This window comes from Lampetra planeri, chromosome 7 (assembly GCF_965212315.1).
Source record: "Lampetra planeri chromosome 7, kcLamPlan1.2.h2, whole genome shotgun sequence".
NCBI lineage: Eukaryota > Metazoa > Chordata > Hyperoartia > Petromyzontiformes > Petromyzontidae > Lampetra > Lampetra planeri.
The window spans coordinates 16,161,055-16,176,868 of NC_136113.1; the positions used below are offsets into that span (position 1 = coordinate 16,161,055).

Here is a 15,814-nt window from a genome sequence, read left to right on the forward strand (position 1 = left end):
AAATATACCTCGTTCGTGAAGACCACTGGCAACAGAATCGTGGAAACTTGAGAGGCCAGCCAGCCGAGCCAACCGGCCGGGTTTATGAAAGCTGTTTCTACCATTCACCGCATTCATAATAATAATTCCATTTGTAACGCGCGCAATATTTTTCGCAGATGTAAATAACCAAACGGTACGTACTCGAAATCAAATTCGAGTAAAGATGAATGAATTTCAATTACCATTGTGCCTCGCCTCCGGAGACAATGAAAAGGCATTTGACTCGGTAGAAATTAATGTGGTCCATCCCAGCGCTCACAAACTAAGGCCAAAGTAGCAATGACTTAACAATGATATCAAACTATTTGCAAGAGCGGAACAGCTACAATGAGGCTGCGTGGATCGGTTCAGAGACTACAAATCAGAAGGGGAGACGGGCAAGGAGATTCACTCTCACCAAAGTTATTCACAGCAACATCGTGTGTATGTTGAACTTCTTTCGCACCACCGTACGTAGCCAACCATCCTAATTGGAGGTGCGGGGGAAGAACAACAAACTAAACTCAAAAAAGCAGTTTGAAAGAAATGCGTTTTCAATTTAATCATTTACTCTTTTGATGATTTTTTTCCCCCAAATGTAATCGCAATTGTACCATTGGAGTAGTGTCGTGAGCGGAATGATCCGTTCAGATCTCTCGCTGCTCAGTGCCCATGGCCACGCTTCATCACGCTGGCCGCGGGTCTGTGCGGGCGGGGTGCGGGCGGGCAGCATAGACATTGGGAGCATAGTGCAGTACAACAATCGATTTTGCGGCACTGCCCTCTACTGCTTACAAAGCCCCTACAGCAGCCACCCGTTGTGCGTAGTGGTCACCCGTGCAAGCACTGACCAGGCTCAACGCTGCTCCAAATATAGACACGTAAAATGCACAACGGCTATTTAAATATCCATGTAATTAACGGTGAGAGAGAGCCCAACGAGGGGGGAGACGAGTCCTCCTACAAGGGTTGACCGAGGTCTCTAGGCAGAGAATAAATGTAAACAAATAAAAAAAACTCGTTAATCAAACCGTGCTGACCTGTGCAGGGGGAGGTCAGAACAATCTCGAGAATGGGAATCGGAGTAATGCTTGAGCTGTGGTCAGGGAGATATTTTTGGGGACTCGGTAACATTAAGCTGCACTCATTTTGAAACCCCTGACTGTGAGTTTGGCATAAAGTGTCCCCGTGCTCAAAATGAGCACTGGGGGAGCGGCTCATCTCCGTAGGCGGCCACTGTGGATTTACTCGACTGTGTGCTGTGTATACCCATCAAGCGTTGTGACGATTCGCCACGTCAATTCGACACTGATCCTTAAGATACACGCCGTCGAAGTGTCCAGGCGACAATCGATTATAATTTACAACCTTTGAAAATTGTATAGAAAATTACGTCCTAAAGATACCTTAAGGCAAATAGAAAACAAACTAAACTGTACCAACGAGATAGGGAGAAAAAAAGACTAGCGGAGAAAAGAAACGAAACTTTTACTTAATCGCTTCCTCGAATCATGAAATTGTCTAATATCCGGAGGAATTAATGATCAGACACATGTATGGTGAACGTCCTTCACCACCATATGTAGCCAACCGTGCTAATCGGAGACGCACACACAAACCAAATTACCGGCGGAGATAAAAATCACATTTATCCGACCTCTTAGGAATGCGTATGACTTCGCTTTACATTTTCCCGGTTATCGAGTATGACCCAGGCGAGAATGCAAGAGACCAGCATCGTGGCCTGACTTCTGCTTCATCACAAACATGGGACCAGCTCGACACCCGGGTATCCGTATTGACCGCCACGGCCCAGGTGACAGCGTGTGTGGCGCTCCCCGCGAGTCCGTGAGCGCTGACACGGGCAGTGACCTTCCAACCCTTCCAGGCCGCCGCCTAAACAAAGCTAAAACGTTTGTGTTAATGCTTTCACAGATTAATCATTTAGATGGGAAAAGCTTTCTAGCGAATGGGAGGAAACGCAGAAAAAAAAAACCTTTTACAATCGTGCCATCCACTTCGATAACAAACGCTCGCGTGCATTGCTTTCAGGAAATGTACCATCCAGTGAGCGGCGGCGGCGGCGGCTGGGTGTTCTAGATGAGGCGGCCACGCGCTCGTTCACCCCAGAGGTTTTTTTCTGGTTGCATTCTCTGTTTGTTTGAGATGGCGCCCAGCCAAGCCCTCATGGGCGCTTGAGGGTGAACGGGCAGGGGACTGGGTTTGTCGAGGAGGAGGAGAAGGAGCGGTGGGGGGCACCACGGGGTGCGACCGAAGGAATGAGCCAAAGCTGAGTAGAAAGTTTGGCTGTCTTGACATTGTACTGCAACCAAAGTCCATGAAGTGGAATGTGGCTTGAGAGGTCAGCGGGTCTCATCAGCCCCAAATTAAACCCCTCTGGCTGGCATTGGCCGGAGAGACGTCTCAAATATTGACACCGCCAGCACGTCGTGACACCGCTCTAAGAATGGAAGCCACCGTGACGGAATGCCGTTTACGACACGACACGCCGCCGCCGATGGCCTCACCGGCACTCGTTGCGCGAGTTCCATTTTACGGAACCATTTCGCGGAGATAAGCACCCCTTTATCTCGCCCGCGATGAACTTCTGCACAACCTCAAGACCTCCCCCGCACCATGCTGGTGCAACACGAGTGAAGCCCCCCCCTTCCGCCTTCCCCCGCCCTTTGGCCCAGAGCCAGTCGAGCTATAAAAGTCAAAACGCGTCAGCAAATCTATCCCCAATTGATCAAGGGCGTACATCTTGCCAGGGGAAAATGAGCGTACCTAGCAGCACTTCGATTTGAACTGCGCGCACGGACGGGTTATTGATCTACTCTCAACCTTACTGCTCGCAGCGGTGTGACATTGTTAGAGCAGTAATAAAAGGTGAAACGTTATTATATATATGTGCGCCACTTTAAAGCATTAATTTGAATGCAATTCAATGTTAACCGGCTCAACGGCACGCCCGCACTTTTGCAGATTCAGACTCGGGCGTCGCTTGGGTCTCGCGCGCGACGGCTGCGCTGGCGATGCAGAGGTTTGCGTGGGGGTCTTTCTCAACCTGAGGTCACCCGTCAACAACAACCAAAAAAAAACACCCCTCTCTCTCTCTCCCGACGCGACTGCCTGTCAACGACTCACGCAGAACCAGTTTGACCGGCGGCGAATTTCTCGGTGTGCCAACAGCCCAGACGAGCCGTCAAACCGGTCGCTCTGACGCCGCCCCACGGTGCTGACAAGGGCGAAATCATTCGCGGTGGCCCATTCGTGAGATCGCATCCCACAAGCACGTGGGCCTCTCCGCCGTGGGGGTACAGCAGGCTCTTGCCCAACAAAGCGGGCAGAGGGGGGCACTCTTTTCTTGCGGGCAAACAAACACTACTTTTCAGCGGCGAGGCAAATCCACAAGCCTCGCAGAAACGGGAGAAGTAAATACATTTATGCTCCGTTGGAAGAGAAAAAAACATCTTCCTTTGTAGGAACGTTTTGTTTGTAGGAATGATAGAGCGAGCACGGTGCAGGTGGAGGACACACGAGTGAACATAACCTCCATCACATAGGCCTTGGCGGGATGTGCAGCGATTGACCACCACGAGGACCCTCCTCACCCATCCCCATACCTCCCCCACCATGCTGCTCAGCCATCTATGTATGGGTTAGATATCAAGGGGCTACACATTCCAGCGCACTCTCTTCGATATCCCTGAACAAGTGCACCGGTTTTCAGACACTCGGAAGAAATACGAACAAAAAATACTCAGCTGTTTGCCATTACCAGTGAGAGAGAGAGAGAGCTCCCTTTAAATAGACATTAATGGTTTGGCACAAACACCCGCCTTCCAAGACTATAGTTGGCCATAGCATCGCGGCTTTACGCGTCCTACCAGCTGCTACCCGGATGGCAAGCACAACTGCAGACACCCTTTAACCTTGCAAACTTTCCAAGTGTTACACAACGCGGCTATCGTCTTCAATCAGGTCGTGGCACGGCTGCCAGTCGGCCGCATTCTTGTAGCTGTCTGCGAGCGAGGCCTGCCGACCGCGAAGAGCATCGGGCTCCGTGCCAACGCTACCCCCCCCCCCACGTACCTCCACTCCCACCACCCCCCCCAACAAAACTTAGTAGCAGCGTCGTGCCAAATCGCACATCACACGAGCGACGTGTCTCGCGTCCCCCCTTCCCACCACTTCCTGCTCGGATGGACACCGTTGCCCCTCACCTAATGTCGCGGTGGGGACGTGGGGAGACGGAGGCGATGGAAGGGGGTGCGTGGCGGTGCGTGCTGATGCGAGCGGGGGCGGTGTTTTTTGTATTCTTTCCACGCGCCAGCGCAACATCTGCCCCCTCCGTCCTTTCCAAACCACCACCACCCACCACCATCATCATCCCCTCCCCTGTCTCCCCCTCTCATTTTTTTTCGCTGGTGGCGTTCCGCCAGGCGGCGAAGGTGGGACGCTGGAGGGATGCGCACGAGGGCTGGCGACCTTCCAAGATAATATCGCCGCAGTCACGCGCGCGCCTCCTTTTAATAAACCCCCCATCCACCCACCCACCCACCACCCACCCCGGCAGCCGACGGAGGCGGGCGAGGGCAGGGCGGGGACGGCGGGGAGGCCGGATCACTGCCTGCACCAGCTCGAATTTCCTGCCGGTAATTGGTACCAGCGCATGGCCCGCGGAAATATTGCTCGAAATAAAAAAAAGAAGTGCGCAACCTTGACATTTTGGAATTTCCAAGCGTTTGTTCATTTATAGAGACCTCAAGGCACAACCTGTTTATTATTTGCAAAGCTTCTCGTTGGTGATGATGATGGGTTTTTTTCCCCTCCCCCCTAGCCGGGTGGCTTTGCTGGGCCGGCTCGACGTCCGCGCGGTCTGCGCCAACGCCAGGGCTATGCAACTCACCCGCGTAATTGCACGCAAGTAACACGCTTCGCCAGAGACAAGATAAAAAAAAGCCTTAACCCTTAGCGCTACTTACAAGCAATTAAACTGTACGCTCCAAGCCCCAGCCAAAACTCCGGAAGGCTAGGATTTCTGATAACCACTGCACCACGTGTATGGGGTTACAGAATGTATTCAGGCTGAGAATAACTAATTATGCAGCACAGATCTTACTGCCAGACCGTCCGCTACAAGCCGGGCAAATGCAGCGCCCATTCGTTTTATTTTACAACCGAAAGTAACTTAGAACGAGAACAACACACGGCAGCCATATCACGCATTAGCATTTCCCACATGCACTGGCAATTTACAGGAAAGACACCGGCTTAGCTCAGAATGAAAAACCGTGGAGGAGCTGTGATGGGCGCGCGCTCCAGCGAACGAATGGAGTTGCACTCTCTCATGGCAAATAATGAGATTGGCTCGGAAGAGGACGAGCGAAGGATGCTGTGTGCATGACAATATTTCAATGGCACTGAAAGGCAATCGCTGGGTTTGAGACGGTGATTGAAGAGAACACGATTTATGCGATGTAGGGGAAACGGAGAGAGAGATGTACGACAGGGTGCCCCCGTTTTAAACACATCGCTGTAGACCTGCAATAAATAGCGAACCAGAAGTGGCGTTAAATGTGCAGCTTTGCCTTGACAGGCCCTGTCTGCGGTCATGCTGCCGAAACAGCCACGGATAAGGCCCTGATAAGGATGCAACACTCGCTGACTCGGCTAAACTTACAATCAAGATAATAAGATGAGTGCGTTTAAAAAATAAACCTTCAAATATATTCCATTATAGCGTCATCATCAGTGACATTTTCCACTGCAATCTTCACACTGGTGGTGTCTCAAGGCCCCCACGCACCAAGCGGGGTTAAGGAGGTCAGGATGCCAGCTGCTTTGTTGAAAAAACAAACTGTCATGCCCTTCGGTAAAACACATTACTTAGTAATTTAGAAGAAGCCGCTGGTACACAATGACCCGCTGTTGTGAGTTATTTAACAAGCGTGGTTAACGTTCCTTCTTTGCAGCAGAAGGTACGCTCGGTTGGCAGATCACACTGCATAACACGGAGCCGGATTGCTTGAAAAGCTCGGCCATTCCCACCTCGGGCCAAAAGTTATATGAAAAAGGACACAAAAATAACAAACGTAGGAAATGTTTTGAGAACTATTTGGGTGAGTTGTCACAGGCCTGAAATAGAGTTATTAAATGAATTAGATAAACATCGAATTGGACAACAGCAAAGATTGACAGCGTGGCTTGGATAAGGCCACATAAAGATTTCGCAAGACTTTCCCAACTCCTAGGGCCCTGCCAAAGTAGACTCTCATGTAGAGTCTCGTGGGCCAGAGCATATGTTTAGAGTAAAAATAACCTCACTTTTTCCACAGAGACCTCGGTTGTCACCTGACTCAGCTCGGAGACCTCCGGGTGCGGGTGGCAGGCATGCCCTGGCTTTGACACTGCCAATGAAAGCACACGCACACTAATTTAGCGGTGCGCTGGCATGCCCTGTCGAAATCTCACGCCACACACGTGGCACACTTTGTCATTTATATAGCTGTTGTTTTCCTTCCACGCAGTTGCACGGAGAAGATGATCTGAGATGAACATGTCTGAAAAAAACCCAGAAGTGTTCCCCTCGTTTTGTTTTATATACTTAAAACCAAATTTTGACCTGTTTGTTTGACACAGGGTGAACCAAAGTGTGGAATTTTTGGCTGTCTCTTGTGGTAAATTCCAATGTAAGGCAACACTGAAAATCATTAAGTAGTTTATTTTAAGTAAGATGGACAGGCAGGCTGCCCCTGCTTTGGATTCTCAAAATACACGCGCACGCACGCACACACGTACGTGCGGGCGGACACGCGCGCAAGCAGAATGCGCGCTCACCCCAATCACGCTACCGCCCTCCCCTCTTCTCCATAACCCATTACCACCGTTATGAAGGTTCCTGCACTCCACTGGTGCCAGACCAGATGCCGTGGGAGACAGCGTCTGCTTAGGAACAGCCGGTCACGCTGGAGCGCAGCGTCCACGCCGCTGATTGATGCCGAGAGGACGTCCCGACCGACCTCTCCTCCGCCTGCTCCTCCTCGTCGCCAGGCCCACCGCCCCTCCTTGCCCACCGGCTGCAACGGAGGGGGGGCTCCCTCTTCCAAAGTGCCCCTGGTGGGAACTGCATGTCCTCTCAGGTCTGGCTGCACGAGCAGCGTCTGGTGACCGTTGCCAGGTACCCCGTGAGCCCTGAGCGTACAAGTGAAGGGCAATAATTAAGATTTTGCCAAGCGAAGCTACTTTGGTTTGGCTCCGGCAACCGAATCAACCCGGAGCAAAGTGTGAGGCCAGGAGGCAGACCATCCCCAATGCCGTCTGGCCATGCCAGCCGTGAGCCTGGGAGGGGGCTCTGCGGTAGAATGTCGTGGGCTGTCAGAGTCCAGGTTGGCTTCGTGCGTTTGTGCCATTTATAGGGGTTGTGTGAACTCCGTGAGGAGTAGCAACCCTGGTAACCTGGCAGGATCAACCACAGGAGACTGCTCACCTTTCTGACATCTGGCACGTAAGGAACGGAGGCTGGAAAAGGAACATGACTCAGCTACCGTCGGCAAGGGCTTGCGGGATAAGCATCTGGTTGCTTCACCATCACAACATCGATTTAACTACTATCAATGGACAAATATAACTGCTAGCCTACTAAAAATAAAACCAATTACGTCCCACAAAAACGTATGCTGCTCTCAAACGCACACAAAATCATAACCTAATATGGACACACGTGTTTATAACATATTAAGTTGATATTAAGAACACAAGACGCAACTTGCAAAACGAGTCCAATGAGTGCCATCGCTGTGGCCCAACATTTTAACAGGAATAGTACCAACAAAGTGTTTTTTTTAAGCTGATTTCTGTTTCCCAGAATTCAATATTTTCTTATTTTTATTTATTTCAACAGACTCTCATCTAGTCCTCAATAATGGAATTGAAGCCCTGAAAGCCAAACACTGGAAGGGCCAACCGGCTCCACCAACCAGCACCAACGGCAACTATTAGCAGAATTCACGAAAAAAAACTCACCACCACAACCACTACCACCGCCCTTCCCTCGGCAAGTTTCTGCACTCGGGGTGTAATGATGCATGGATTCATGTGGATTCTTAGGCTGATGATACACTGAATGGTATGTATATAATAATCGATGTTTTTTTTCATATTTTGTGCGGTGAGTTCATGCGACTCTTCTCGCTGTTGGATTCACCGCAATGTAATAAAAAAAACGAATTCTTACATCGAAATCACGACCTTGAATCATCGTGACAAATTCATTGAACTGCACCGGGGGGTGTATCGTTACTCTAACGCTCCATCCACATCCTCGCCCCAATTGCAAGAAGAATTATAACTGCCAAGCTCAAGACATTTACGATGTAAAATCCAAAACTACGACATTTCACGCCATATCAATTAACAATAATAGCTCCTAGCCTATGCTTTTATCTTTTTTCTTAGCCGCAATAATTTGTGGTTGTTATTTCTATTATTATAATAGCAGGGCTTGATTTCTTTTAGCCACTTCCCTCCAGGATAAGACATGAGAGCAAAGCACGAAACACACCACGCAGCCTCAACAGCCAAAACGAACCACAGTGTGCAAAAGCTTCACCTCAAAATAATTACAGTTACTTTAATTTACACGTGTAAAGGTCACACGAGGAAATTCGACATTCGAGGTCACACAGGCACGTTCGATTGAGGAGGAAAATGAGCGCGACGCGCTCGAAGAGCGTTACGGTACGCAGGGCACGTACGGACAAGTGTGCATGTTACGGTACGCAGGGCACATACAGAGAAGTGTGCGTGCCCACCCTCAGCGCCGTGGGCGCCACATGGCACGGATACGCGAAGCATGTCACGGGCAGCACAATCGTGAATGAGTTTGCCTTGTGCTTTCTTTTTGGCCTCATTATGACAAGTCATACTTACACACCAGCCCTGGAGGTCTGTCTCCACAATCGTCATCCCCTCCGACCGCCGCTCCCCCCCCCAACCCCGGCTCTCCTCCACCCCGTCTACAGTAGATCTTTCCCCCCCCCCCCACAGCTCGCACGCTCGCGAAAGCTGCTGCTGCGAGGGCCTAAAAATAGGGCCTCTGTTGCCCCGGGCATTTTCCCCTTCGCCGCCGCGTACAAAACGAACGTGGCATTTCTATCTGCGCATTCCTCTCCCGCCTCTCCCGGGGGCCTGAGGGCCGGCGATCTGACGTGGCGACCCAGGGCCGGTCCCTGCTCCCAGAGGTGCGTGGCCGCTGCCAGCAACAGCAGCGGCCACTTAAAACCGCTCGTGACTAATGCGCACCATCGGATAAAGCAGCACGGTCCGTGTTTCGTTTTCTCTTCTTTCTCAACACGCAAGAGTGAAACGAAATTTGAGATTCTCAACTTCAAACATTTCTGTCATATCCTGTTGCCCACAAAGATATGAGTTCATCTTTTTCTGTCCAAATAGTGTTTGCTTTACCTGTAATTTTTTTTTTCAAAAGCGCTGCTTGCCTCAGTTATTTACTTATTTGTAAGTACACAGATGTTTGTCTATCTTCCTCTTTGTCCAATACACACAAATGCCCTTTGATCCTCTTGATAACTTGACATATGTACGTACATGAATTTAAAATGCCTTTGGCTCCACAACACACACTCCATGCCTCTACTGAAGCTTTAAATGATCTGGGTGTACGTACCAGCATTTCACACAATGCAGCCTGCCAACTTAAAAGCCCCTCCAGTTGAATGCAACCTGCACTCACTTGCCCCTGGGTCTTGCAAAAACACAAATACGGAAAGATACTCGCATGTAAAAAGGGCCAATTCGGCATCACTAACGACATGTGACACCGTCTTTATCTTCGAGAAAAATCTACCGACAGTAAAAGTCTTTGAACAGCTGCTGCTCACAAATCTCATTTACGTTACTGCCACTTAAATGGACCATCTCGTGAATGTGGCACTTTCTTTAAGTGCTAAACTGAAGAAAAACTGTCCTTCCACCAGAGTTGGAGGTAAAGTTATCCTAATTGCAGCCAACACCTAAACAGCTTAACTCGGGGCCACTCAATCTGATTGTCAGGAATTATAAACAAGAAAAACAAACTTTCGTGAAACTTGAGAATCACTGCACATGCACAGAAACATGCGGGCACGTGGGTTTGGAATCCTGGGAGGGCATGGCGTGAAGGTGGCAGCAACAGGATTGGCACAGTACACATGTATGTATGTACATTGAACTTGTTGTGCACAGTATGTAGCCAACCGTGCTAGTCGAGGTGCGGGGGAAGGACAAGAAAGTAAACACAAAACGCAGTTCTAAAGAAATGAGTTTTCAACATAGAGGACTGAAAAGTGCAGAGCTCCAGTGGTGTCCTAATATCGGAAGAGCGTTCCAGACGGCCGCAGAAGGGCATCTGAACGTGCGTGATGCGGTGACAGCATTTGTTCAAAGGCCAGCCGAAAGACGCCGCTGCGAGCATGACTGGAGCTCGTGCGGCGATGGTTCATGCGCCTTTACGAGATCACCTTGGAGATCCGAGCTCTTCTGACACTTGTGTACGGGATTCCACACTGGGTCTCAAGCAAGCAACGCACACACGTGCGTGCACACGCGTGTAGGTACGCGTGTGCACGTGCGCCCACCGAAGGGTGGGTGGTGGCGGCAGTGTCCACGACAGCGGCCACGAGCGTCCCACGTCGTCCACGGACGTGACCCCTCGCTTGCACAAATATTGAAAGGACACAGACGTGTTTGTGCCCTTTCAGCCCATGTCCCTCTTAATGGGCACGCTATGAAATGCTGCTGCCTTGATATTCAAGTCAGATCTAAGTTGTAAACATTAAAATTGCAACATATGCACAGGGCACACTGTGAGAGAAGTGTTAAATCACTGTTGGATGTATGCAGTGCGCTCGCTACACGTACCCAAAATGTGCGTATTTTGAAAAGGAAACACAATTTGGCCTTTGTTTATATTTATTGTAAAAAAATGGTGGCTTCAACACGTTCTAAACAAAAAAACATTATAAACAAGCAACTGCCAGTCGCTCTCTTATTTGCTACGTTGCCTGTTTTTCTATTTTATTTATTAGTTTTTTCTCAAATCTCCTTTTCCCTCCAGAGAACCTTTCATCCTCGGGCCTTGCCACGAAAGGGCTGCTCCTGGAGCGCTGGTGGCGCGCCCCCATCGACCCCGACACGTCACCGCAATATTTTTTTTTCTCTCAACAGAAATCCGCTCGTGGAGGGAGGCCCCCGCGTCCCGCGGACGCTGACCCAGTAACAGAGCCACCGGAGCGCGAGTGCCGTCGCACGCACGGCATTTCAACAGACGAGCCATTGTTTGGATCCACAGGCCCATCGGGGGGAGGGAGGGGAGGATATAAAAAAAAATTCCTCGCACCGTTGTTCAAACCGCGCCGTGAAAGTCAGATGGACAAATGGGGCGGAAATCCTGTGTCCTGGCTGCCCCTGTCGAGGGAGGGCAGCGACACAGGAAGAGCGCGGAGAAAGCGGGTGGTGGTGGTGGTGGCCGCGGAGACCCCTGAAGGACGAACGACCGTCCCTGTGCCGCCGCTGCCGTCCACCGGTCGTGGCACTCCGTCTCTGTCGCCACTCGCCCCCCGCCGGAGACCCCTAAAGCCCTTCTCCGGAGGACGCACCATTGTGCACCACCGCAGCAGCAGCAGACAGAGATCAAATGCAGCGTCATCGAAGCCGGCGGAGAGAGATACCACGCGACGACTGTAACGTGAGGCCCGCGGAGGTCTTTGCAGCGCGCACGCCTGCCCCGGGAGATGCACCCTTCACCCTGACAACCGCTCCCCACTAAATACAAAGGGATGGCAATTTACCCGCGGCGGATTTTGCACGCGCCCCCTTTTTTTTTTTCTCTTTTACAATCGACCACTACAAATACGGCCTTATCGGAGTCAAACACGAAATTCATTAATGCGGGAGGGATGATGTAAAAGGACACGTTCCGAGACAAAGGTCACGCCGACACTCCCCGCTCAATAGGGGCAATAGCTCGCAGCGTCACTTGCGGGGGGGATACTGTTTAAAGCGGCTCGCACGCACACGTGATTGTCCGTAATTCCATGTTTGCGTCCGCGGTTTATTCTTGGAGAATTTAAAGAAGGTGCTGTACCAGCGCCAGCATCAAACACAATGAATGGCGAGTCAACAGAGGAAATGTCAAATGATGTATGACAACGGAGGCTCGTCATGTGACAATACTCTGCGGCTAAATGGGCCAAGTGAACGGCTTACACCGCTGCCGATTGCACAAGCCCAGGGCTGCATGCACATTGACATTTTTAAATTAAATCCGTTATCAATGCTTGTTCCATCTGTCTCTGTACACATGGTGCTACATACACATTGCCGAGCCCCGTGCTAACTAAAGCAACTCATTCATTTGCTCATTTTCATTCAGAGAGCATGCACCCACACCACTCAATACGATTACACTTGAACGCATTCGGTTGACATTAAGTAATTTTCAGAGCGAGAAACTGAAATTATTCACCAAACTAAAGTGAGACTTTATTTTGGTGACACGTCATTAGGCACTCTAAAAAAGGCTCCAACGTCACAGCTGGCTTTACCGAGACATAAAGTTACACAAGGTGCGCACGTTTTACATTGTTCTAGTTTCCACGAACCTTTTGCCCTTTCCTAGTGCGTGAACTTTCCTTTGCTTTTTTCAACCCTCAACGGGGGATTTTTTTTTTGCAGACGTTATTTCAACAAAAATCATACAACTTTAAGTGCTCGTATTTAACTCTCTCTTTATTTCAAGCAATGCACGCGGTAACCGAAGAGAGAGGGAGAGAATTACCGGCTTCCTGTGCTGATTACAGCGGAATGTGGGATTTAAATTTGCTTTTCCAACTCGTCCTGGAGAGGCCTCGACCCAGCGGGGAACAGCACGGGCTGCCATTGCCGCGCACGCTGTCTGCTTCCAGATCTGCGCTCCGTTTTCCCGGGGCCGTGCCACCCAGGGCACATTGCACGCACGCGGCCCCGCGCTGCGAGAGCTTGACCCACTCTGTCAGCGCAAAGTTAGCGGATCTCCTCCAATGCAATTCTCATAATTACATTTCCTTCATTGAAACGCACGTGAGCGCCTTGTGAAAAGCAACAGCTCTCTTGCAACGGAGAGCTGAGAATAACAATCGTCAATTATTTAGTAAGAAGCTCGGCCCGATTAGGATTAAAGATTTAGTTTGCAGGGGAGGCCTGTAAAAGGAAAAGCCTGACATGTACAGAAAATATGTCCATAAAAACCCTGCACTTTGAAAATAAACTACTAATATTAGAATACTCTATTACTTATTATGTAGAAATCAACACCGATTATGATATATTGTATTCGAGATCAAAATTAACGTCCCTTACGATTGTGATATGAATCTTATGGCGGTACCCCGAGGTACCACAGTACCCCGGCTCTCGCATGATGTCCGTGATGCAGTCATTTTTAGTCTGTTGATGGTCGGTGATACGGCAGTCGACTCATCTTGACGAGCTGTACACGATGCACCACTACGGTGCGTACGAGCGTTCAGAGTTTCAGAGCAATCGTCCTCGCTGCATTTCGACATCGCGGAGTGGCACTGATTTCAGATTGATTGGTACCCCAGTCACGGAGTTAAGTACACCCTGGAAAAAAATGTGTCCCAGAAATAAAATATTTAATTGCCTTGGCCATTTTGTATTTTTTGGTACCCCGGGGTACCGCTATAAGGATCATATGAGTAGCATTATACAAATTCCCAAAACGGAATATTCACAACTCTGCTAGATCGTGGGAACATCACCGTGACACAAATGTACCCGTGTGCACATGTGAATGACGTGAATTTGAACATTAACAAGAAGCAGGGATGACATTAAATGTAATCAAGTTAAAAGCAGAATGATGAAGTGCCTTTGTCTTATTTTTCATACCCAGTAATGAGCATCTGTCAGTACATAGTATGTGTTTGTGCGTGTGTAAACACGCACGGTCGGAGCTCGTTTTTAACACCGGTGACAGTTGAACCGTGCTACCGCATGCCCGATGTATACCACTCAATTCGTGACTTTATTTTATTTATTTATACGGTAATTGTTCTCTTAAATCCTTGACAGATAATGGCTCCGTGGCGCGCGCCTCAAACCGAGTGGAAGCAATCCGGCTCTGCAGGGCAATCTCCTTGAGCTGCGCAAGTGTCGCACGCGAGACAACTCGTGACGTGCTGACCTAGAAACTCGGGGCGCTGGCAAATAAAAATAATAAATAGTCGAGTTAATAAACAATGCCGGCAGCGAGCGAGCGCACATTGCGCCGACAAAAAAATATACGGAGCAGTGGGCCCATCAAGGACAGAGACGATGCGGAGAATTTTGTTGTTGTGGTTGTGGGAAGCAAAGAGCCCCTGGATCCAAACGAGGTCGACACTCCCATTGCAGGCGCGGGGGGCTTTATCACAAACCGACTCGTCCTGAAAGCGATGTTCCGTGTCCCTGAGGAGCGCTGGCGGGGCCAGCGGAATTACAATGTCACACTTTCCGCCGCGCCCGTCGCCACAACACGCAGAGGGGCGCCCTTCAAGACCGAGGCCCCATTACGGCGGTGCCCGTCCGCATGGCTCCATTAAACAAGAAAAACGCACGCACACGCAACAACAAAAACCTGCCAAGCAGTCGCGCGCGCCACGACGCACCGTGGGTAATCGGCCACCATTTCTGCGCCGTGTTTCCACGTGGTTTTTTTTTTCCGCTCTGCAAATAAAAATGCGTAAGCAAAAAAGATATTTAAAACTTGAAAACGTGCCACATCAACATGACTAATCCTGGCATTTGCCTGGAAGGAAGAAAGCCACCATTAGATGTATATTTCTACACAAAGGCCCTCTTTTTTGGGGATCTCTCAAGGCTCCACATTTTCTTTCGCCATTTTCTTAACCCCCCCCCCCCCTCTTTTTAACAATGAAACAGATATTTGCACGAAAGCATAACACACCAAGACGAAACATTAACGGCTGGACTGAACGTGTTTGTGTGTGATGGCCTAAACCCGTTCATGAGGTGATGCGTAATCAGTGGGAGCAAGTTGCCCGGTGACACATGCAGTCGTGGCCGCAGTTGGAACGCAGCAACCACTCATAGCCTGCATGATGCAAATAATGTGTAATCGATTAAGACTGATATTTATTTATGGCAGCCAGTTGTATGATACAGTGCTAATTCTATTTACATTGTGAGCTAACAGCCATCTCTTATATATTTACATTGGCATGAGTAATGTATATGCGAACTTGGTTTTTAATCCAAATGGCTACGTAAACTTCCGTGACCGGATGTGGGAAAAACTTTCCTTTTTAAGCATGGTCGAAATAACTTGGCATTTACCGTACAGTAAGAAATAAAACCCAACACGATTATTATACCTAAGCGATTTTTCCTCCCACTGATTTCCAAAGTTAATTGTTCAAATGTTTGGCTATGGAAACTGCAGAGGCAAACAGAGTGCCGCATACCTCGCAGCCTGAGCTCAGGACTCGCCGGTTCGGCATGGAATGCTCGTAAACAAGTAATGCCCGCAGCCCTTGGCACTTATATTCTTCAAACACAGCATGCTCATTCAAGAAAAAAATAAAGTTTCCCCCTCACTATTAGTTACCTACGCTTGTGTATATACACATACACACAGACATAAATGACTGCTCGCGCAGATGGCTGCGTGCTACAATAGATGGCCTGATTAGGAAAGGTTGCTGTGTACATCCTTGAATGTTATTCCCTCCCT

The 15,814-nt window shown here is 49.5% G+C and overlaps 1 protein-coding gene and 1 long non-coding RNA gene across 5 annotated transcripts in view; one reads left to right on the forward strand and one right to left on the reverse strand.

The window, feature by feature from the left end:
* KIAA0586 (KIAA0586 ortholog) overlaps positions 1-15,814 on the reverse strand; it is a 187,257-nt gene that overhangs the window by 80,889 nt on the left and 90,554 nt on the right. The window lies entirely within an intron of this gene.
* Positions 4,013-13,940, forward strand: LOC144720075 (uncharacterized). 2 transcript variants are annotated; one of them, XR_013585695.1, is made up of 6 exons: positions 4,013-4,303; positions 4,467-4,679; positions 4,865-4,937; positions 6,922-7,204; positions 7,928-8,152; positions 11,248-13,940. It is a non-coding gene; the product is annotated as an uncharacterized LOC144720075 (long non-coding RNA). The 2 variants fall into 2 exon arrangements; XR_013585694.1 differs by having other exon boundaries at positions 4,014-4,293.